The sequence below is a fragment of the Prunus avium genome, chromosome 7, assembly GCF_965620075.1.
Source record: "Prunus avium chromosome 7, drPruAviu1.hap1.1, whole genome shotgun sequence".
In the NCBI taxonomy this organism is placed as follows: domain Eukaryota; kingdom Viridiplantae; phylum Streptophyta; class Magnoliopsida; order Rosales; family Rosaceae; genus Prunus; species Prunus avium.
This window is the reverse complement of record NC_142290.1, coordinates 4,956,123-4,967,898: the sequence shown is the minus strand read 5'-3', so window position 1 is coordinate 4,967,898 and position 11,776 is coordinate 4,956,123. Positions and strand designations below refer to the sequence as shown.

Sequence of the window (11,776 nt, the reverse complement as noted above, 5' to 3'; positions counted from 1 at the left end):
CTCTTTGAACTTAATGGGTTTTCCTTGCAATCGAATCGAAGTACGAACCATACCTAGGTTCGGTTATGAGGAGGGCACAAGTATTGTAGCACGAACCATGCACTTTACGTATATTAGAGAGAATCAATGCGTCTTGAGCCACGACCCATGGTCTTGATTGCGAACATCTTCATCAATACATTTAGAGTTCATCACTTGAGTATCCATGAACATGGGTAGAATTGTTTAGGGTGGATTCCGAAACCCTAGTGTTTGTTACATTTTAATTTCACATTTTGATAATTCATCTCTGCCATTCACATTTAAATTCAAAGTCCATTTACTTTCATGCAATAGAAATAGGTCACTTGAACCAAATCAAAAAAAACCCCCCAATGTGTGTGTGAGTTGCGTGTTTGACACGTTTTGTGTCTTTGTCACTGAATTGTGTTTGTTTCCGTAATTGTTTTGGACTTTTGGTCCGCGTTGTGTTCTTGAATTTTCTGTGCTGATTCCAACCGTATAAAGAACGTGAATTTTGGATAAACGGTTGGAAAGTTATAGGTCAAAAACTGGACAGAGGTCGAAACTGAAAAACAGAGAAACGAATCTGTCCAAATGGTGATAAACGGGTGATAGAAAGTGCTGTTTGTGTTTTTCTTTGTTTTCTTGTGTTGTTTCATTTCTTTTATCTTCCTTACTTCATTTTTAGTTTCCAATTTGTATTGTGTTTGTGTGTTGTGTAAAATTAGTGTTCTTTACGTACTCAAATTAGAACTTATAGGAAACCGACAAGTTCTTCGTGGGATCGACCCCGTACTTACATAATCTATACTTCATTAGATTCGTGCACTTGCGGGTATTTTTAATTGGTTGTTTGCACATTAATTTGTGTCCTTTTAGGAATGCAACAAAGATACTGCTCTCTGGAAGGAAACGACCGGTCGCACTGAAGCAAGCGACCAGTCGTCCATATCTGAAGATGAAACATGTGGTCTCTATGAAGAAACGACCGGTTGCCCTTTGGAACTTGACCGGTCGCCCATATATGGAGATGAAGCAAGTACTCTCGGTGTCGAAACAACCGGTGGCAATGAAGCAAGCGACCAGTCGCCTGTATATGAAAATAGTGATAGTGATTCATGCATGGATGAGTTCAATGCTATACCCCCCTCTGCCCTGCCAGTGCCCCAATCTACTCATGATAGTGAATTAAGTGAGGTAATTTCTAATAATCTATCTGTGTCAACTTATCAGTTACCCCCATGAACCACTCGTGGGAAAGCTAAAATACAATATTCTCTTGATATACATGCCAAGTCTAAATATCCCATTAGCCATTATGTGTCAACTCATCATTTGTCTAAGTCATATGCATCATATTTGTGTCAATTATCTAGTGTATGTGTGTTAACTAAGTTGCAGGATGCTTTATCTGACTCCAAATGGATGGATGCCATGAATGTTGAAATGGATGCCTTGAATAAGAATAAAACATGGGATTTAGTTCCTTTTCCACGAGGGAAGAAACCTGTTGGATGCAGATGGGTGTTTACTTTGAAGCATAAGGCTGATGGTTCCATTGACCGTTACAAGGCTAGATTGGTAGTAAAGGGTTATACTCAGACATATGGAGTGGATTATTTGGAGACCTTTGCTCCAGTGGCAAAGCTCAATACTGTGCGTGTACTGGCTGCTAATCGTGACTGGCCCTTATTGCAATTCGATGTCAAAAATGCATTTCTACATGGTGACCTCAAGGAGGAGATTTACATGGATCTCCCTCCTGGTATTCCTGTAACCTCTAAAGAGGGTGTTGTGTGTAAGCTGTGGAAGTCCTTATATGGATTGAAGCAGTCTCTAAGAGCGTGGTTTGGAAGATTTGCAACATCTATGAAGAAATTTGGGTATGTGCAAAGTAACTCAGACCATACTTTGTTTCTAGAGCGTCATAAAGGTAAATTGATAGCTTTAATTATTTATGTTGATGATGTGATTGTGACTAGATGTTGGAGCAGGATTTCTTTCAAGAAGAAATACCTCCACAGGTTCTTGACTGAAGTCCGCACGCTTCCTTAGTCGAAAGAGAACTCCGGATTACGTTCCCGGAATCGAACGATGGAAAGGGGGTGAGTACCTGCAAAAGTCACTCCGACGCTCAAGTCAGTGTTTGTGCAATGTACTCTTAGTGTTCGCTTCAATTTCCCATCCCTTTGCTGGAGGTCTAGCTAGGTTTTTATAGCATTCCGAGGTCGTGGGTTTAGCCCCACTTCCCTAGCTTTGCGCGTCCCGTCCTCCACTTCGTGGTAATGGGATCAGACGAGCAATTTGAGTCTCCCTTGTTCCGCACTCCTCTAATGGGAGGGAAGTTTGCTCATCCCACGTTCTTTAGTTGTGGCATATGGGTTATGTTAGATTTGGTCCCCACAGTGCCCCCCTTTTTTCCTCTCTACGCGCTTCGCGGGTGGAGAGGGAAAAATGATCAAAGTAAACATTCTCTCTCCTGGCCGATCCCATCCCCACTTGGGCTTGGGCTTTTGCCAATCCGTCCAATCCTATATTCTCTCTTACTCTCTCTCCTGGCTGATGCCACATTCTCTCTCTTGGCCGATCCCATCAAGTTTGGGCTTTTGCCAATCCCATCCCATATTCTCTCTCCTGACCGATCCCATCAAGTTTGGGCTTTTGCCAATCCCATCCCATATTCTCTCTCCTGACCGATCTCATATTCTCTCTCCTGACCGATCCCACATTCTCTCTCCTGGTCGATCCCATCAAGTTTGGACTTTTGCTAATCCGATCCCATATTCTCTCTCCTAGCCAATCCCACATTCTCTCTCCTGGCCGATCCCATCAAGTTTGGACTTTTGCCAATCCGATCCTATATTCTCTCTCCTGGCCAATCCCACATTCTCTCTCCTGGCCAATCCCACATTCTCTCTCCTGGCCAATCCCATTAAGTTTGGACTTTTATCAATCCGATCCCACATTCTCTCTCCTAGCCAATCCCCACATTCTCTCTCCTGGCTGATCCCATCAAGTTTTTTTTTTTTTTTTTTTTTTTTTGCTCCAGCTATTCATACAGACCCCAAATACCCCTTAGCTGTCCTTCTGAACCCGTGTGCCTTCGGTCTCTCCGCCAATCCAAGGTGTTCACGACTCTTTTTTTTATTTTTTTTGGCATGGTTCGCTTTAGCTATCCGTGCTCTAGTCTTTGCGTGAAGGGGTGAACAAGCTTAGCTCCGTAGGTGTACCTTGCACCACTTATTGTCTGCATCTGCTGAGTGCATGCAGCTTTCTGCATGCGTTGGGTAGAAATAAATTCGAGCTATCATATCATACTAAGCTTTGTTGTCAGAGCCTGAAGCAAATATCTGAACCAGCCACATCCGGCCTTATCCTTGCTTTCGACAGACTTTCCCGTGACTTCTGTGAATTACCTTACCAACCCTTCGCCTCCGCTATAAAAGTTCGGTTGATGGGGGTACATTCACTCGCAAAACCATGTGCTCTTGTTCCTCATATTCAAGCCTCAGGCGTGAAAGGAGAGGAAAGTGTTCTGTTCATTTGAGAACTCCGCCGAAGGGATCTTGTTTCTGCCACCACCAAGTAAGTACTATTTTCATCTTTGCTATTTTTCATGTGGAGCCACGAGATTTGGCCCAAATCCGGTGGCGTCCCACCGAACTATGAGATACTTAAGGCTCGCACCAAAGGATGTGTTCCCGACAACGTAGGGGTCGGTCCTCTTACTCTGGGGGCGAATATGTACACTGGTGCCGGTATCCCTCAGGGTTCCTTAATTCTCTCGCCGGCCCACTTAGAGTATGTTAGGTTCCCGCTCCATCCCTTCTTTCATATGCTCTTATTCTACTTAGGCCTTCACCCCATGCAACTAAACCCGAATTCTTACCTTCTCATATCTGGATTTCTAGCCGTCGGTTTGAAATGGGGTGTGTCCCTTAGCTTTAAGGATTTCATGTACCTTTACAACTTGGCTTGTGTCAGAGGGGAAAGTCATTATTTCTTCTTTACGTCCGGATCGGGTAAAAAGGTATTTACTTGTAAGCCAACTTCCGCTAAGTACTGGAAAAACCAACCTCTCTTAATCACTGGGGAGTGGGCGGCGCCAGAGATGTCTAACATGCCTATCCCGTCGGCATTTGGCCCAAAACCTGGTATATATATTTATGTCTTTGAAACATAGCATATTGTGTTTTTGCAGGTTTAACTAACCTCTTATTTTGGCAGAACTTCGTTTGGATAAAAGATATCTGATTCCTGAGGACCGAATTGCTTGGTTGGAGGACAATTTGGCTGGTCAAGGGTGGGACATTACGCACTTTGTCGATCCTGCGACACTCGTTCGTCTCTCCACTGCTCGTCGTACGTTGATTTATTTGCCGTTCACTTTGGCCGATTCGAACCTACGCGAAATAGACTTGTTCAAGGACATTTGCTCCGTCGACATTGAGCTTTGTTGTACCGAGGATTCAGCGTCTCTCATCCAGGCCAGCTTTCAAGAAAGGGAGGTTGAGTTAGCTCAGCATAGCATCTCCGAAGACTACGCATCCGGGTCCGAGTCTGACCAGTCAGATATGTCGGCACCACGCTCATTGTCAGTCCCAGGCCGTAGGGAAAGGAGATCGGGAAAAGAGCCCGAGTCCTCTGGGTTTGCGAAGAAATCACGCCATGCTTCACAGGTCGTTTTGGGTTTGGGTTCACCCAATGCGTCTGCTTCGAGTACACCATCCCGACCTCAGCAAGGCCCTTGTGCCCCCACTCCTGCTAGCTCATTGGGAGAGAACGACATCGTGTCCATGACTGACGAACAAATGTGGAGTTATCAGTCACTGTGCTTGAACGCGGTACGTTTGAGATTTGTACTTGTGTCATCCAATTGCCATGTCCTATCATAATTGCCTGTTTAACGCCCCACCTTTTACTTCTTGCAGATGGCTGGAATTCGCAACAAGCAAATGGCGAGGTTTCAAGCTATGAGCCGCGAGATATGCGAAAAAACGGCGACCCTCGAACTTAGCGGGAAGCGCATCAAGGAGTGTGAGGATGAGCTCGAGCAACAGCGGGGCGAACTGCGAACTCTGAAAAGTGGCCAAAGCACTGTACTGATGGAGGTTAACCGTCTTAAACAAGAACTGGTGGATGCCGCACGCAGTAGGGACGAGGAGTATGAAGCCAACACCAAACAGATCAAGGTGGAGGTGGCCAGGCAATTCAGATATGGTTGGGTTCAAGGTCAGCAGCTTCCTGAGCACCGGTTTGTGGTGAGCCCAGATGACTATGATGATGAGTTGGGCTTTGACCCCGCTGGTTACGAACTTTTTCAGGGTATGCACCCTGCGGACCGTCCTCTGGCGGATTACGTCCCCCATCGCAGGATCTCACCAGCGGCCTTTCATGGGTCAACCCCCTCTGGGTCGGTTGGGAGCATTGCCCCTAGCGCTAATGTTACGTCGTCTATGGCCAGCACTGGGCCTGTCCTTGGTTTTACGGGCTTCACCTCACCTGCTGGATTTTCTACTTGTGCTGGGCCTACCTTGGGGGTCGTTCCTGACCCATTTGATGACACGCCCTAGATTGTCTTGTTTCGTTCACCACTTGTTGTATTTTCTTTTCAATTCTGTCTTTGTTTTGATGTACTCAATTATCACGTCCCCAGAACTCGCTTCATCAAGCGTTATGAATTATCCTCTTGATTCGAATTTTAATCCTAACGTAAGTACCTGAGGCTTAGCGCAACGGTTTTTCAAACTTGGCCAAGATCCTCCCAGGATGTATCGTCATTTTCAAATTCAAAAAGTAAGGGATTGGATATCCTATCGTTACGTCCCTGGGTAAGCCTCTATATAAAGGGTAATTTGGTTTTCAAGTAAACATACCTATCCCCGTTCATGGCTCATAGACGTAAGCTAAAGCTCCACTTCCGCCTTTGCGCAGATGTTCCAAAGAAAGGAGATTCCCCGAGGGGGAGGACTTCATCTCTACCAAGGAGGGATTCGCCTAAGCGGGATTCCAAGAGCCCTAATGGAATCATTGAGATATGCTCTCAGGATTCCTGATCGGTGCATATTTACATATCATTTTGTACCCTTCTAGCTTATGATTTGGTTATGTTTTTTAGTTAAACTTGTGCTTTTAATCCTTTTTGTGTTTATCTTTCAGTTCATTGAGCTTTAGGTAATAATGAGGGCTTTGGATAGTAAATGATGCAATCCATGCATGTTAGGGCCTAATTTGGATGAATGGATGAAGAGCTTAAAGACAAACTCAATTTTGGCTACAGTCCCCTGCCAGCCCAGTTTCGTAGGTCATATTGCAAGCTTTGTTTCAGCAACCTACATAGCTCGGATGAGGCCACATTCTTCATGAAAGTTGTTCCAATGGGTGTGTAATATAACATATCCACAATTCAGCCCCATTGGATAAATATGGAGTCTGTTACCTAGCAAACACAGAGCCATGCTCAGGATGGATTTTATCAGCGCGCAAAATGAGTTAGCAATTTGTTTTGGCCTTAACTTCCTCCTCCGACCTTGGATTGGCCCAAATGATATATGGCTGGAAAGAAGACATTCTGAACTTCAAGTTTGAGTGCTTAAAGTCTTAATTTGCTTAAGGGAAGCCCAATTCGTAAGCCCTTGAAGTTGCTGGTCATGCTGACCTCAGGATGAGCTATTATTTCTGGTTGGAAGCTTGGTCATGGTGACATGAAGATGAGCTAGGGCTGCTGGTGGGATTTATTAGTGAAGTGCATCAACCATTTCAGATTTTATAATGGAAGTGTTGTATGCATTAGTGAAGTGCATCAACCATTTCAGATTTTATAAAACAAGTGTTGTATGCATTAGCCATACTTAATTCAGATTTTCAGCTTCCTTAGGCCTATATATAGTGAGGTTTCCCAAGCTTGTAAACACACCCCAAGGGGGGGAGCTCTCAAACACTTCTCTAGAGCTCCCTTCCCTTCTCTCCCTCAAATTCTCTTAGTTTCTCTTTCTAGTTTTCAATTGTTATAATGAGATCTTTGTGCTGAAATTCTCCTTAAGTTTTTCCAAGTTCTACTTAATTTTCATTGTTATGTAAATTCTTTTCTTTAGTTTCAAGTTTGATTAGTTTCCAAGTTTCAATTATGATTCTTGTTCTTATTCATTATGCTTATAAGTTAATATGCTAGTTTGAATGATTGATCACCATTTAGGCTTGCATGTTAGCTATCTTGGTTTGAATTAAGAGTAGACACCATGCTTTAATTCGAATTGAACTATGAATAGGAAGAGTATGTATGGACATTCGACAACAGGGATTAGATACATGCTTGGTTGTTTAAATTGTTCTTCTATGCTTAATGGGTTCCTAATGCTTAATTTTAGGTTAGACAACAAATGATCAAATTAGGGAATTAGGAACACAAGGTTATGACCAAACACCATGGCTTAATCATACTTTAGCTAGAATCAATCCGTTAATCTAATTGAACTTGGGAACTTAATACTTTAGCTAGAATCTTCCCTGGTTATGTGCCCAAGGTTACCCTATTCTTTTTAGTGTTTCTAATTAATCTAATTTTCTATTTCAGGTAGTTTATGTCTAAAAATCCATTACTTGAACAAGTGAGGTCTTCGTTCCAACGTTCTAGATCTTTGAACGCAGGACCATCATTGCAACCCAGACGAGTGAAATCTGAAATTCAGAATCGTCTAGAAAGGGAGTTGTCAACTGCAAAAGAGCAAGCTCTTGCTACATTTACAAGTCTTGCTCTCCACACTGAACTTCCCGGTTCTTCACTTTCAAATTCGGAAGCAAGTTCAGACCAAGAAGAAGAAGAAATGATGGCTGCCATTGAGTTCATGGGAGAACTTGATATCCCAACAATTCCAGCATCTCCTTCAAGCATTTTGCTGCCCACTGTAGCTCGAAATTATGAGCTTAAATCTTCTCATCTTAATATGCTGCCTTCCTTTTATGGTTTACCTAATGAAGATCCATTGACTCATATAAAGGATATTTTTAATGTTGTGAGTTCTTTTCCCTTGACAGGTGTGACAGAAGATCAACTTCGAATGAGAGTGTTTCCATACACTTTAAAGGATAAGGCGAAGTATTGGTTGAATTCTTTGAAGCCTGGTTCACTCACTACATGGTCTGCCATTCAAAAGAAGTTCCTGGAAAAATACTTCTCCACGCAAAAGACCGACATGCTTAGGGACAAGATCTTGTTATTTGCACAACAAGATGATGAATCGTTTTGTGAAGCATGGGAGAAATTCAATGGGTTGCTCAACCAATGTCCTCATCATGGGATTCCATTGAAGCTTCAAATGCGTATGTTTTATAAAGGACTAACCCCTTCTAGTCATAATATAGTCACCAATTTTGCAGGTGGTTCTTTTAAAACCAAAACTCCAGAAGAAACGTACGAACTCTTTGAGGAGATAGCAATGGAGACCCAACATACGGATACAAGAGGTAAACGTGTTATTAGTGGTTCTAATGATGCTTCTAGTGTGCAGATTTCAAAACTGGAACAAAAGCTAGATGCTCTTCTTGCATTAAACTCAAGAAGCCCTCCGAAGGAAGTGTGTAGCATTTGTGAATCTCATGACCATGCTACCACAGCTTGTCCACTTGGGGCTGGATATCCAGAATTTGTGCAAGAGCAAGCTAAGTTGGTAAATTCCTACAACCAAGGTCCAAGAAATGATCCATACTCTCAAAGTTATAATCCAGGTTGGAGGAATCATCCAAACTTTTCATGGAGAAATACCCAGAATCAAGCAAATCCCCCTTCATTCCAAAGGCCACAACAATCATCATCATCATTGGAAGATATAGTGAAGCAGATGGCAATCAACCAATCCAATTTTCAGCAAACTACACAAGCTGCCATCTCCAAATTGGAAGTCCAATTAGGCCAAATAGCTGCTGAAATAACTCAAAGAGTGCCTGGGAAATGGCCAAGCCAAACTGAGATCAATCCAAAGAACCCAGAAGCCAAGGCCATTCATGTGCTCAGATCAGGTAAGATCATTGATAATAAAGATGATTCTAATCTTTCAAATGATGTTGTGATTGTAGAAGATAAAGACGAGGAGACCATGGCTACGGAAGGAGAACAACTCAAAACTTCTCAATCTGCTCCTAAGGCCAAATCAGATTCTCAGAAATCCGATCAATTCCAATTGCATAAAAGGGATGACAAATTTGTGCCACCACATCTTCAAGAAGATAGATACGTGCCACCCGCTCCATATGTTCCACAGATTCCATTTCCAGGCCGTCTTAAGAAAGCAAAGCAAGATAAGGCTTTTAAAGAGATTTATGATATTTTGAGTAAAGTTAATATCAATTTGCCTTTGCTTGATCTTATTGAACAGATTCCTGCATATGGAAAATTCATCAAGGACTTGAAAACTCACAAGCTCAATTTCGCTCCAAATGAAGGAGTAAAGCTCGACCAGAATGTAAGTGCTGTATTGCAAAGGAAGCTTCCACCAAAACTAGATGATCCTGGCAGCTTTGACATTCCCATTAACATTGGAGGCAAGAAGGTTGGAAGAGCCATGTTGGACTTGGGAGCAAGCATCAATGTTTTGCCATATTCAGTTTATCAAGAGCTTGGCTTAGAAGGGATGAAGAAGACTTCAATGCGACTTGAACTAGCTGATCATTCTATAAAATATCCAAAAGGTATTGTAGAAGATATTCTAGTTCAAGTTAATACACTAATTCTCCCTGCTGATTTTGTAGTGATGGACATGGAAGACAATTCAAATGGAGATCGTGTTGATCCCATTCTCCTAGGCAGACCATTCATGGCCACTGCAGACACAATCATCAAAGTGAAAGATAGCACCCTCTCCATGACTGTTTTGGGTGAAACTGTTGAATTTAAAATGCTTAATGCTCTATCTCAACCTTCTATCTCTCTTGATTCTTGCTTTTCAATTGATGTTGTGGATCATGAGGTTTCTTCCAAAATTTTGCAGAGAAAGTCTAATGATGCTCTAGAAGCTGTCTTAACACAAGAAGAGGAAGATCTTTGTGAACCGGAGTTCCAAGAAGTGGTGGCTGCCTTAGAAGTGTTTCCGCCATACCCACCATCCTTTAGGCCACCAATCGAGCCTCTTGGACCATCATCCACGAAATTGGAGCCATCCATTGTCATCCCACCAAAGCTAGAACTTAAACCTCTTCCCAATAATCTTAAATATACATATTTGGGTGCTAACGAAACTCTCCCTGTTATAATTGCTGCAGGTCTCTCCTCACATGAAGAAGAAAGCTTAATTAAAGTTCTAAAAGAGTATAAAACAGCCATTGGGTGGACCATAGCAGACATCAAAGGAATTAGTCCAAGCATGTGCATGCACCGGATTTTAATGGAAGAAGACAGCAAACCATCTCGTGATGCCCAAAGGAGGCTAAATCCCAACATGAAAGAGGTGGTTAGAGCTGAAGTTTTAAAGCTACTCGATGTAGGAATCATCTACCCAATTTCAGATTCTAAGTGGGTGAGCCCTGTGCAAGTTGTTCCAAAGAAGTCCGGAATCACCGTTGTGAAGAATGAGAAGAATGAGCTAGTTCCTACACGAACTGTCACTGGTTGGAGAGTTTGCATTGATTACAGGAAGTTGAACACATCCACTAGAAAAGATCATTTCCCCTTACCTTTTATTGATCAAATGCTTGAACGTTTATCTGGCCATGCTTACTATTGTTTTCTTGATGGTTTTTCAGGTTATAATCAAATTCCCATTGCTCCGGAAGACCAAGAGAAAACCACATTCACATGCCCATTTGGTACGTTTGCTTATAGAAGGATGCCATTCGGTTTGTGCAATGCCCCAGCAACTTTCCAAAGATGCATGATGTCAATCTTTTCAGATATGGTGGAACGATTCATTGAGGTATTTATGGATGATTTTTCAGTTTTTGGTTCCTCTTTTGATAATTGTCTTCACCACTTGTCTCTAGTGCTTAAAAGATGCCAGGAAACAAATCTGATTTTGAATTGGGAGAAGTGTCACTTCATGGTGAGACAAGGCATTGTGCTAGGCCATGTGATTTCAAGCAAGGGAATCGAAGTGGATAAAGCCAAGATCGATCTCATCTCAAATCTTCCACCCCCTACCTCTGTTAAAGGAATTAGAAGCTTTCTAGGTCATGCTGGATTCTATAGAAGGTTCATCAAAAATTTCTCAAGCATTACAAGGCCATTGTGTAATCTCCTTGCTAAGGATGCTGTTTTTGAGTTTAATGAAGCTTGCATGGAAGCTTTTTCTACCTTGAAGAGGGAGCTAACTTCAGCCCCTATTATCATAGCTCCGGATTGGTCTTTACCATTTGAAATAATGTGTGATGCCTCTGACTTTGCTATTGGTGCAGTTTTAGGTCAAAAGAAGAACAAGCTGCCCCATGTGATTCATTATGCTAGCCGGACCTTGAATGATGCTCAAATCAACTACTCCACAACAGAGAAGGAGTTGCTTGCTGTGGTTTTTGCTTTAGAAAAATTTCGTTCTTACCTTGTTGGTTCTAAAGTAATTGTTTATTCTGACCATGCAGCCCTTAGATACTTGCTCACTAAGAAGGATGCCAAACCACGCTTGATTAGATGGATTCTCTTGCTGCAAGAATTCGATTTGGAGATTCGAGATAAGAAGGGATGTGAGAATGTGGTAGCTGATCATTTGAGCAGAATTGTGGTTGAAGAAAAAGGAGGAGCTGTGCTACCCTTGAATGAGACTTTCCCTGATGAACAACTATATGCTGCCCA

The 11,776-nt window shown here is 42.5% G+C and overlaps 1 non-coding gene across 1 annotated transcript; it reads right to left on the bottom strand.

Annotated features, from left to right (window-relative positions):
* Positions 1–8,195: 8,195 nt before the first annotated feature.
* LOC148292889 (small nucleolar RNA R71) lies at positions 8,196–8,302 on the bottom strand. Its single transcript, XR_015825912.1, has one exon. It is a non-coding gene; the product is annotated as a small nucleolar RNA R71 (small nucleolar RNA).
* Between the last annotated feature and the right edge of the window lie 3,474 nt (positions 8,303–11,776).